The sequence below is a fragment of the Aedes albopictus genome, chromosome 3, assembly GCF_035046485.1.
Source record: "Aedes albopictus strain Foshan chromosome 3, AalbF5, whole genome shotgun sequence".
In the NCBI taxonomy this organism is placed as follows: Eukaryota; Metazoa; Arthropoda; class Insecta; order Diptera; family Culicidae; genus Aedes; species Aedes albopictus.
Window position 1 is genome coordinate 43,191,077 of NC_085138.1, and position 13,804 is coordinate 43,204,880.

At 38.4% G+C, this 13,804-nt stretch overlaps 1 protein-coding gene across 5 annotated transcripts in view; it reads left to right on the forward strand.

Moving 5' to 3' along the window:
* LOC109431761 (FERM, ARHGEF and pleckstrin domain-containing protein 2-like) overlaps positions 1-13,804 on the forward strand; it is a 201,926-nt gene that overhangs the window by 77,176 nt on the left and 110,946 nt on the right. The window lies entirely within an intron of this gene.

Consider the following 13,804-nt stretch of genomic DNA (forward strand, 5'->3'; position numbering starts at 1 on the left):
AATCCGGATTTTCCAAAACCCATGTTGACCGGACTGATACGCTCAGATATGGTTCCAATAGCAGAAGAATTTCTGAATCTAATGAGCTCAAAATGTTTGAAATCTGTGGAAACATGGTGGAGGTACGGCCATTTCAGTTTCGCGGATTTCGCTAGTGTTCAATTTAGAGCTCGCACGCGTTATAAATTTAGAACTGAACAAAGTTCCAACATTTATGAGCAACAGTTAGGTACAATAGTTTTTGCCTCAACTACCACTTATAACCCGAATTACCCGAACAATTGTTTACATCTAAGACTCATTCAACCTAGTTTCCGAGTTGAAACACACACAATACTTCAAATGAGTGGAAATAAATTGTTGGTGAAATGCTTTGTCAATTTGAGCTAAAATAGTTTAGTATTAGCGGGGTGTTGGCCGATATGATACTGAAGAAAGTACAATAACATAGACATTATGATACCGAAATCCATAAGATTATGTTCCACTTGAATGTCTTTCCATCAGTTAGAGTTAGCTCACGTGACCAGATGTCCATTCGATGAATAGTCAAATCGATTGAATGTCATATACTTCCTCTTCCGTAAAATGGGTTTTGACCAAATGGCCGTTTGACCAAATGTACTTTCGAGCAAAGATTCTTTTGTTTCCTATGATCATTTTCAAGTCGAGTAAAATGTTTATCAAAGATCAATAGATTAGCCATAAATGTCCAAAATGTCATTTCATTCGATTCTCTACAACTTTCAAAACTTTTCAACATGTTGATATCTTTCAGCCTTTTGATATATTTCAGCCTTTTGATGCTTTCAGCCTTTTGATCATTCAGCCTTATGTGTTTCAGCCTTTTGATCATTCAGCCTTATGTGATTCAGCCTTTTGTACGTAACCCGTATCATTGTACTTGCCTCACAATATACAAATTCATGCAATGGCAGGCAAAGAAAGCTCTTCAATTAATAACTGTGGAAGTGCTCAAAGAACACTAAGTTGAAGCGAGACAGGCCAAGTCCCAGTAGGGACGTAGAGCCATAAAGAAGAAGAAGAAGAAGAACCTATCAAAAAACCCACAGCAACATATGAATAAATCGACGAAAATCCCCTCACTGGTTCAACCAGAACTTTGAATTCATTGAACCGCACGCAATAAATTGAGCCATTAATGTCAATTGTTAACACAAGACTAAATGGAAGACACCATTTTACGAGTATCGATTGTTCCATTGAACCATAATTTCAAACACCACATTCGTCATGCCGTTACCGGCACTTCCAACCGCACCGTTTCCTTCGCGTCTTTTCATGTCACCCTTTACTGATTTACTTCTGTCAATCAATTGTTCAGAAAGGTATTACATTCACTATGAATGACTAAAAGGCGACTTGAGGAACATAATCTTGTACACACCAATTGTCATAATATCTCGTAGTGTAACCGAATTATCTTCTTTGAAATCACTGTGGATATGAGCTTGAGCTTGATTGACTGTGACCACCCGTGGATGCTACTCCAGTATCGCCAGACCAGCTACACTCACACAAGGAACCAATGAGATACCTGCCGGGAACAAGCAGGCATTTTCAGCGTGTGAGTGTTGGTGATCTTCTATTTTTAGGCGACAATAATGACGCCTGGCACGTCAGGTTGCAGGTCAATGGGGAAAGGGCACGAATTGATTATTGCTATCGTTTGTATCCATAGCAGACCGAATATACCTCTGCGTCTGCACAAATTCATGCGGATGTCGAAGTGTTGATGGGATTTGGTTGGCAGAGGCTTCCGTTTCTGTTCTAATGATGACTGTGAACATGTGAATATACATGAGTTATGTATGTAGAACGGAGGGAGAAAATATATAGAAAGATACAAAGCGGGAGGAAGGGGACGAGCCAAGGATTGAACCCAGGATCTTCAGCATACGAATCAGAAGCGGTAGCCACTAGACCACCAAGCCCGCCTCTTCTTTGGAATCACTGTGGATATGGCTATTTTAACACACACATCCACGCTTACAATGTTTTATTATATATATGCTCTCCGAAATTCATGAATTTATACTTGGTGCACAGGTAGATTTGAGGTTAGAGAATCGCCACTGAATATTACGTAATTCGTTTTCCATCATCAATGTTACAGTCGGATCTTATATTAGACTCTGCCACCTACTTTATGCCCACCGTGTTCTCCAGGCTGTCTTCTAACCAATTTTGCTTATTTTTGGTATATGATGAGTCTGTAGTAACCAATTCCTGCAAAATCGGTTGGGTTGAATGTTGGGACAGCTGAAAAATTGGGATTGGCGTAAAGTGGGTGGAAGCGTCTTATAGGAGGCTCCACTGTATTTTCGCCCTTATTCAAGCAAACGCCTGATTTATTTGTACGGAATTTCTTCTCATTAGCATTAGTTCTCATTAGTTCGAACGCATGAGATGACTTTTTGCAACACTGAGTTTTGTCTTGATGACCTCTTAGTAAACCGATATGCATGGTATTTGGTTCAGCTCAGCACTGATACCTCAAAATAGACCTGTTCAATGACGTAGAACAGAGAACAAATTTCATTAAAAAACATCGTCACGAAAACGTAAGCGCCCAATGCTAAACGTACTGTGTTTGGCCGGGTCGCCACTAGATGGCGGTAGTGAGCAAACGTCGAACAGGAGCAAAAACGAAACCAGCGCCGCGAGTGATCGATCGACCTACTACTGAATATTTGAATCAACCGTTAAAAAGGTGATCGATGGGTAGCAATGAGAGTGTGACGTCTGTTTCTCTGTGGACGTAGGTTGAACTTGCTGTATTCCGTTCTTCAGTAAAGTAAATATTGAGACCTAAACCGTTGTAGTTAGTCCAAGGTAAGAAAAAGACAGTTATTACCATTAGATGGATCGAATCAAGCAGATTATATTTATTGTGACGTGTATTGAATTTCACTGTCACCACTATTTGAGCCCCCACCGCCGTTCGTGCAAACTTTCTGTTTGATGGGCACGTTTGCCTTCCGGCTAATTTCCCAAATCCATTTATTCCGACGGCGGCGGCGCGGTGATCTGTTTCGAGATCTGAAGAACGGGCGCGCACAGTATAACTATACGTGGAAGGGTGTGCCTATTTGCCGTCGGCGTGCGACCTGACTGCCGGCCGGTTGTCGCATAAATTTTACCGCTCCATTGGTAATCACGGGTGTGACGTTTTTGTGCCGCTGCCGGCCGGGAAATGGGCGTCTAATGAATGGGTTTCGGTGGGCATTATTAGGCGTTGTCGGTCGTTTTGCAGTGAAGATTTGAGTGTGAAAATATAATTTTCATAATTGTTGGTTCCGAGTAAACTGCACCAATTTAGATTGATAACGCACAAATATTGAAAGTGTCCAATATTGTTTAGTTGTACATGATCAACAATACTAACGGGTTATTTACAGTAATTAAAGTTGAAAACAAAAGTCGTTTGCCACTGATACCAGAAATCTGTATACATATAGGTGCTAGGTATGACTTTTAATCATACAAGTAGCCATGTTCAACGAACAGAACTTTTTGGTCGTTTTATATAACTAAGTGTTACTATCACTCTCCTGTCATAGTTATAGATTAAGATCATGGTGCTCTTGGTGATAGTTATTGGAATGAAAAAAAAAATATCATGTCACTCACCTCTACAGATACCGCAACAACAAAAACATAAGATTCTTTTAAAAATTCGCTTATGGTTTATGGCAATTCTTAGAATTGTATTGAAGTTACAAAATTCTTGCACAATGAGTTCCACAAACCATGTTGTCAACATTTGTTTTAAATCCTATTTATCCTACCCACGTCTGTTAACGTGATCGAACTTCTGTAGTTCAATGACTTAACCCATTACGCCAGAATTATGCCACAATCACAATATATGTCTGGTTTTTTTTTCTGGAGTATCTCAAAAACATAAAATAGAGTTATTGCCGTCATTCAAACGGATATCTATGATGGAATTTTCTTTTTAATACGCAGTGGGGTATATGCACATGAAACGTTGATAAAAATTATTCCAATTTTTGTGTAAATCTGTTTTAGAAGACTGATCATGATGCAATAAAAAGTTGATATTCCCATGATAAAAAATTTATAGTTTCAAGTACAAATGTTCCAGAAAGGGGTTACATTAGTAACAACTAAAAAAAACTACTAGCTTTTTTTTATCAATGAACAGCTTTTAACGTTTTTTAGGCATTGCCACATGCTTTATTTTAATAAAGCCTATATATCACGGGTTGATATTCGGTATTCTAGTAGCACATCCTGCCCACCGTATACTTCTGGCCTTGGCAACCGCAGAGTGTAGCGAGCACGTGGCCTACCCTTTGCCGCCACTTACCGTTATCTAGCAAAGTGCCAAAGATCATTCTTAGCACTCGTCATTCGGAAACTCCAATTGCATGCGAGTGTTCTTTGTGCATAGTTTATATTTCATTTTTATAGAGGACTACCTTATTAGCGTCTGTACATCTCATTTTCGTCTGACAGTACATACAAACGATTCCCACTTATTCCCCATATTCTCGAGATACAGAAGTTACTAACTAGTTACTAAAATTACTAAGAATAATTGAAGCCTACTAACGGGCAAACCTAGAATCAACCTGATTGAGAGGAGACAGCTCACTGACGGCGCCGATATTTACATTTCTTCTTCTTACTTCTTTTTACATTTTGTGCGCCGCATAATGGTTTGAAATTTTTTTATTGGTCAAAACTGTTTTGCACATTGAGTTTTCTGCGACAGAGCATGGAAAATAAATGGATTCGTTGCGCTGGTTGAGGAAAACTGACCATCATTATTTTATCTTTTTTAATTTCAACAAACGCTGCGAAATTTTAATAAGATACTTTAATATTTAGTCACTCCACACCACCAATGTGCGATTTTCAGCTCGGTTCGCGGTGACAGTTTGTGACAGGTCCTCCTTGACATTAAGTAGCACGCAATCGAAGCCAGCTGTCTCCTCTCCCCGAGCAGGAACGAATAACTGACACATAACCGAAGCATACCAAAGTCAGGTATCATACCAAGACAAGGTATTGGTCGGTTATCCAGATATTGAAAATAACTTATTTTGGTATTTTGTAGGTATTGATACAATACCTCAATGAGTTATTGGTTTGGTGCTGAGGATTGCTTTAGGTATTATGCAATTATGGAGAAATCGCTATTTGTATGAAAAAATCGCCGATTATTATTTAGGTATTGCCATACCTGAAGTCATTATTCACGCGTTATGCACAGAATACACACCAGTTATTATTTTAGGTATTTTACCTCTTATGCAGGGCTACTTAATACCTCATCCAGGTTGTAGGTATTCGGTTTTCCATACCTGAGTTAGTTATTCTTCAGCTATTTTCTCCTGTTCGGGTCTCTCAGGAATCAACCATACTACACTAAGTATGCAATGCAAAACTATGTTTTTGCCTTTCTCGTACACTGAGTGTACTGGAAAGGCTATGTGTTCATTCCAAAACCGCCTTTTTGATAGAAAGCCCGGAGGTCGAGTCGCATATACCAATCAACTCAACTCGTCGAGTTTAGGTGATGTATGTATGTATGTGTACCAGCCAACTCACGTCACTTTTTGGCAATAAATCTCAAGCGATTTTAATGACCGATGATTCATTCGACGTGGAATCTGATCCCACTGTTTCCTATTGTAAATACCGACACGAATGCACACTAATGTGTAAAGTGTCGAAAATAAATTAAACAACTAACTAACTCCTATTGTAAATGGTTCGGATCGGTCCAACCATTCCGGAGTTATGGCCATTTAGGTGTTCCGAACAAATACCCCAGGAAGGGGTCAGATATGAAAATGCAACAAACCTATGCATGCGATACACCAGGGCATTTTCGATGCCTACTGAACAGTAAGCAGGAATATATTTGTAGACCATATGTGAACCGGTAGTATTCCGGAATTGGTTCCGGGTGTCCCGCCGGAAGTGGCCAAATATAAAAGTGAACCAAGCCCATGCATGCGACACATCAAATTGCGTCTTTTTCGATATCCTGATGAACGGAAAGCGGGAAAGTAGTTTCAGACCATATCTGAACCGCTTGTGTTCCGGAACTGGTTCCGGGTGTCCTGCACCCAAGTAACACACAAAACATCTTAACAGATCAATTTTTTAAAAGATGTATTATAAACGTCATATATGTGTTTTTGGAAACATCTGGTGTTATTTTCAAGCTCTAACTATGTTGGCATATTACAAATAAAAACAAATATTTTGTTTTTGTATTTCAGATTCATCATGTACGAAATACATTTATTATACAAGTAAATAACATTAATTGAGCATCAAGACACAACATTACCGCGTTTGCAATCAATGTTTGCGTTATTATTATATTCACCATCAGCAAATAAGGTCCGCTCATCTTTCTGCTCTACCCGGAAGGCCAGAACTGCAGCAGTTTAAGCCCCATCGGTAATCCACCGGAATCAACCTGAGATCTACGTACTACAATAGAATATTTGTATGAAATTTTCAGCACTTCAACACGATTTTCAAGCACTTACAGCAGGCAAAAGTTATTCCTTCAAATGGAACCGAAAACAAAGTTACACCGCGCAGTATGTAGGTCTACGCTGAGCGTGGATTCGTTTGCATCCTGGTGTGACTCTTTTTTGCAAATCGGCGTTTTTTTTGAAACTGTTAATAGCCGCTATTATAATACTTGTACAGAATCATCCGCCATTAAATGCGTTCTGCTTTGGAATCGCGGCGTTCAATCGCCATTCAAAGCGGCTTTGTGCTGATGGCTGCATCAACACGGAGTTTTTATTCGTAGGAGCACTAGCGGATTTTTCCAAAGGCGTTCACCGGGAAAAACGTCGATGGTCTTCCAAATTACATTCGATTAACCGAGGAAACTAAAAAAAGGCCGACGATGGTTTCCACTATGAACAAAGTAAACATTGCGATTGATAAAAACAATATTTTGATATTTGGCACATCTGATCTGATTAAAAATTCAAGTTATAATTGAGTTATTTAAGTGTTGAAACACTTGGTGCAAAACATAATAAAAACATTATATGTGTTTATGTTGAAGAAATGTTATGGAAACATATTATAAACGTTCATTAAAAACACATGCACATTGTGTTGCTGTCATAACGTAATTTGAACGTTATTTCAACTTAATTTCACGTCAAAGCCTGTTGAAATAATTCGATTTTTTCTGCTTACAGTACCGACCACACACATGAAAACATATGTTTTATGTTAATACAAATTTAAAACTAATGGATACTTTGATTTTATTTGTTTTTCGATTTCACAAAATGAAACTACTCCTACATTCTGGTCTATACATCACATTTATGATATTACCAGTAATAATTATTGTAAACCAAAAAAAGCAATTCAATTTGTTTGTAATATTTTCAACTGTACTGTAACTCTTTCTAGAAATCGGTCATTTTGTTTTTGTCTAGTGGATTTTAAATATTTATCCCAAAGCTGTATTATCTGTTTGATTCGTATTACGTTTCCAACTTAACTCAGTGGCGCTTGATTTATTGGCGAGTAAAAACAGAGGTTTCACCATAAATCTTGAACCGCATGTAAAACTTTACCACCACAACTGAGTAAACCCCATTTCAGAATTTGATATCTGAAAAGTTTATAAAAAGCCATTGCATCTTGAGTTGCATGCACAACATACAAATTATTTTTCTGGCAAAAAAATAAATATATTTATAAACACAATTTGTTTTGATTTTTTGTTTTCTATTCTGACAGCTTCAACGCTTCGTTTTGATTCCTTTCATTGGTTTGTTTGAAAATAAGTTATATCACATATAATCAGCGTAGTCTGAACATATGTATATGGTATGTAGTATAATTGTATTCTGTAAGCTATTTCACTTGAAGGCAGCATATTTAGAACCAATAAAAAAAATTGTTTTATAACAGATTTTTTCAAGTTTTTATTGTTGACGAATAACTTAATTATAAACAACAATTATACGAGCCTTCAATTGAATGTACTGCAGATGTAATATAAGTGTATTAGAATACATCTTATATAACTTGCAAGATGTTTTATAAGCCGCCATTTTTTGCGCTGTTTTGATTATATAGGTGTTCGGTATTAAGTAAATATAACAAGAAAAATATTTCTGAATAAGTATTAAAAGTGAACTTTAAACTATTATGTAACAAGTTGTGTTACTTGGGCAGAAAGTGGCCAAATATATAAATGGACCAAACCTGTGCATGCGGCATACCAAATAGCTGCTTTTTCGTAAGCACACTTTGACTTCATTCGAAGAAAAGATCATGAATACATATTCGACGAGAAAGGCACTACCACCACTAGGTGGATAATTCTGGATTTTAGACTTGTTGTTACTGGAAAGTATCGTTTTGCGAATCATCTCATCGTAGACTATACGGAAGATCGAGGATTCAAGGTGCGGGAAATCATAAATATCGTGTGAATTCGAACTTCCAAAAATGGAATGTGGTCGATCAGAACCTATCCATCTATGATGGTGCGGTAATACCGCCGTCACCCTATAAAGCAGTTTATCAGAGGGAAGCTCGTAAGGTTCGGCTACAAACTATGGGCTTTGTGCGGCTGTGATGGTCACTTCTATCATTTCAATTTGTACTGTGGCAAAACATTCGCTAAATGAAGTGCACAACCCCTTGGAACAAGAGTTGTGTCAAAATGCTGTAAATCGTTGATGACGCAAATAGCCTCGTGGTAAATTTTGAAAACTTTTTCAGTTTATCTGATTTGTTCATGATGATGATTAACCTGGGCTTGTTAGGGGAATATCTGTAAGTAAAAAGAAAATCGCGTAAAGTACTGGTCCTTTGAATTCCACTAAGAATTTGCATCCTTTGACAGATACGCATTTCGACCTCAACTGTAAGGTCGTCAGTGTCGACTCGAGTCAAGTACAAGACACTGAAGACGACTTTACAGTTGAGGTCGAAATACGTATCTGTCAAAGGATGCAAATTCTTAGTGGAATTCAAAGGAACAGTACTTAACGCGTTGATTTGTTCGTAAAACTGAGCAAAATAGGTTTTTGTGCCACAGATACTATGCGACAAAATCTAACAGCACAATACCCACTTCAGTCCGACAAAGGATTGGAAAAAGTTGTCGAGGCTATTATTATCTCCATTTCACTAGCGCCACCTAGTTGATAGACCTAGAATCAACTAGTTCACTAACGAATAATCCTGGATATCCTGATCAACTTTGCCGAAGACAAAATTCTTCTTGTTTGATTCTCGAGATACAGCAGCTAAGAATTTTCAGCACTCACTAGCGCCACCTAGCGGATGAACCTAGAACCAACTTGTTCACTATCGGATAGCTTTTGATGGCCTGATCAATTTTGCCGAAGACGGAAATATTCTATGTAGTCTAGTTCTCTAAATACAGCAGCTACGAAATTTCAGGACTCATTAGCACCACCATGCGGATAAATCTACATTACAATCAACTATCACTATCGGATAGCTTCTGATGTCCTGATCAACTTTTCCGAAGACGAAATTCGTCCATATGGTTTGATTCTCGAGATACGAGCGCGACGGTATTGGCAAAGACTGTTGACGCATCTCCTATCAAAGCAAAATGTTTCATTCACTAGCGCCACCTACTGGAGCGAATACGTACTAAATTTTACGTACTATCGAAGAGTCCTTGCCCTTCTTAACAACTTTGCTGAAGACACCAGTCTTCCAACATGCCTCATTTCTCCACGGTTATCGCAAGAGTTGCTGATCTATAAATTGATCACTGGGCGTACATGGGATTCAACGTTTTTCTGTAGTTTTGGCAGTCAATAGTATAAAAACGTTAGAAAATTAAGCGGAATATTTTTTTTCTGGATATCCTAGGTCATCCAAACTATTCTTGAGTTTAGATCCTCGAGTCCTTAAGGTGTAACGGTAACTTCTTTCATTATACAAAGCTACGATTTGTAATCTATCATGTCCAGTAAATATTCTGAAAGTTCAATAAAAAGTATCAGATCGGTCGGGATATCCTAGGTTATCCAAACCGTTCTTGAGTTTAGATCCTAAAGTCTACGGGTGTAACGTTAACTTCTTTCATTATTCAAAGCTACGATTTCTAATCTATCATGCCCAGTAAGTTTTCTGAAAGGTTAATAGACAAAATCAGATCAGTCGGAATATCCTAGGACATCCAAACTGTTCTTGAGTTTAGATCCTAAAGGCTGCGGTAACTTCTTTCATTATACAAAGCTTTGATTTGTAATTTATCATGTCCAATAAGTTTTCTGAAAGGTTACTAGACAGTACCAGCACATAAAACAAGTAACACTGGCTGAAAAAGTTGAAGCATTATCGGTAACTTCTTTCATTAAAAGCTACGACTTGTAATCTATCGTGCCCAGTAAGTCTTCTGAAAGTTACAGTGGTTGTTTTTATCAACCAAGCTTCATAACAGTAAGGAAGCCCATGATATCCCAAAAACATATAACAACGCGTATTGTTCCTCTAACTGCTTTGGTAAGTAGAGTGGATTTTGTAAAACTACTTAACGTTGTGGCAAAAGCTATTATCACAAGTGTAGACCTGAAGTAGTGTTGTTGATCTGGAATATTGCAAAATTATCTTGAAATGACTCATGATATGCCGGAGGGATTACGGATTAAAGTCTAAAGTTCATTGTGAGACTAACTACTGTTACTATCAAGAGCTAAACATCAGGATAGTTTGGACGACCCTTAATATCCTAATAGTAGACTTTAGGTTGGTCCAGTCACTGCGATTGATTACGAAACGTTACTCAGTATGTCAGATATAGCTGATGTTACAAGTGTAGACCTGAAGTTCTAACTCCAAGATAGTTTGACTGACCTGGAACATTCCCATAGTGTCTCTTAATTCCATTTGAGATTTCAAGAGCTTCACGGATCTCAACAGATTATACTATGCTATTATCTATGGTGAAAACACATAAAGTTATTCTTGTAGATTTGAAGAACTTCATTATAGAATAGTTTGGACGATCCTGAACATCCCAAAGTTTTATAATTAAAACAAGTAGACTTCAGATTGCTCCATTAACTGCGGTTGATTATGCAGCATTGATCAGTATAACAGATATGGATACTGATACAAGTGTAGACCTGAAGTTCTGAATTCCAAGGTAGTTTGGCTGACCTGGAATATCCCTATAGTGTCTCTAAATAATATGTGAGATATCTAGAGCTTCGTGGATCCCAGCAGATTATGCAATACTATTATTTATGGTTAAAATACAGACTTCAGATTTATGCAGTAACTGCGGTTGATTATGCGACGTTACTCAGTATAACAGATATGGCTACTGTTACGGGTGTAGATCTGGAGTTCTGAACTCCAAGGTAGTTTGGCTGACCTGGAATATCCCTGTAGTGTCTATAAATGGCATTGTAGATGTCAAGAGCTTCACGGATCCCAGTAGATTATGAAATGCTATTATTTGTGGCGAAAATACATAAAATTATTCTTGTAGATTTGAAGGACTTCACTATAGGACAGTTTGAAACGCCTAGAATATCCCATGACGAAGGCTAAATGAATACATATAAACACCAACAAACATTTTTGCTACATAAAAGTGGAAAAAACCACTCTTAAGCAAATTTTAGCTTACGAAAATATTATTCAGCTAGTTCTGTTTCTAGGGACGTAACCCACATCCAAGCTCAGCTTTTAGAACAATTGGTATGCCAATTATTTCGTTTTTCCAAAGTTCATAGTGTTCAGGATGTTCTAGGTTATCAATGAAATCCTAAATACAAATATCCCCATTTTTCCCTAATAGAGGACTCAATTAGCTACAACTTTGCTGAAGACAGTATTCAGTTTTATCGAATGGGTGAATTTATACAGCCGTTTCCATTTTGGGGTCATATATGACCCCTCCGGCTCCAAAGGGTCAAAACATCTTCATCTTGTTTTCGGCAATATGTTTGCATGAATGCTCAACTCAAAAAGTTTACAATTATCAGCTCCTATCATCAGCAAAATAAGTCAACCTAAACAATGAAAAATTCAATTGAAATTCAAGAGCTTCGGTAGCGATGCCAGTACCAGATACTCAGAATGCCGAATAAAATCTACTTGAAAGATTTCCGGCTTCTGTCCCGTTTGCTCCGGTGCAGAGTCAATGAATTGCATAACTTGCTTGCGGAGAAAGTCAAACAGCAATCTGTCCTGTTTGACTCTCTCTAAGAACCATTGCATAACAAAAATCGAACACCAAACAAAGTCAAAGTGGTTTTGCTTATTCAAGATTGTGCATACAACTGCAGCAGCAGTTCAAGTACATACCACAGCGAAGAGAAATACACACATATCAATATATGCTTGCTCCATATTTATCATCATCGGAATTTGTTTGAACAGCGATAGCTTTTCGGGTTCTTATCGCACTGGGAAAGTGGGCGATATCTTCGAAGCTTCGTTCAATGAGATCATATGTGCGCCCAGTCAAGGACCAACTAATCCCAGGAAAAAGCAAATAAAACTGGGTAACCGCATTCGTTGGCAAGAAGATACGTAGGAGGAAAACGAGACCCATAAGCAATATCTGGTTGAATCTATTACCATAGAGTAGGATATCGTTTATACACTCCCACACTAGTTGGTTCGAAGCTCGTATAAACCACATGTAGTGAGTGGGGCTTATGGAATCAGCGTAATGACAGCACAAGAGGAAAATATGTAGGGCACGAACTGTGCTTTATGGCTTCATCGATTGGCCGCAGAATCTAGGTCCGCCTTTACTGAATTTTACGCTCTATTCGGTTCTGCGTAGGTACATACACCCGCACATTTGCTGGCACCGGAACCGAGGGTACCGGCTTTGGTTTTGGCTCTGGTGACCTACCCCAAAGTTCATCCCGTGAAATCAACCGCAACCAACGGGCAGCTAGCATCGGCTGTGATGCTGCACTGTTCGATGCAAAATATTGTTCGTTCGAATGTGATTCCCCTGTTGAGGTAAATTCAATTACAGGCTTGTAGTGCATGTATGCCCGGCGATGTATTATTACCTACCTACCTACGTTACGTTCAATAAGGGAGAGCAAAGACAGGTCGCGGTCGCAGCAGCGTGCACCCTAGGAGACTCAGGTTATCGTTGTGAATTGTGATCGAACAAGTCTAGGGCTGCTGGTTGAATGTGGTTAACACTAGCCAATTACAAAGTTGTATCTACGACGACAGGTGAAATGGGAATCAGGTGATGTTTTCACAGTCGCATTAGCACGTGTATTGTTGTATGTATCGGATATTGTCAGGCTGACTGCAATCAAAGCAATTGTGAATAATTGTGTTTGCACTTTGGGTGCAATTATATCTGGTGTTGCACTTCAGATGGGATAGACACAGTTCTAACATTCAAAATGTGAGATTTATCACTGAATAGATTTGCAGCAGGGCTGGTTTAGCTGAAGTGATAAATGTGTGGATATTAGGCAGCAACATGCTTGTAGTTAATAAAGTGAAAAGCAAAGTATCAGTCTTTTTTTTTTTTTTTCAAGTCGTATCCATATCAAAATGGTTAGTCGACAACCTGGATTGAGAGTCCAGAATATCTCTGATCTTGACAAGTTGCTACCTCATGGTTTCACGGGCCCACCGATGACGAAGACCGACAGCTAAAGCCTGTATCCGCAATAATCGGGATACAGAAGTTCGGCTGTAGCTCTGTATAATTGATGGAGAACTCTTTAGTATATGTTTATTATTTGTGCCAAATTTCATACAAATT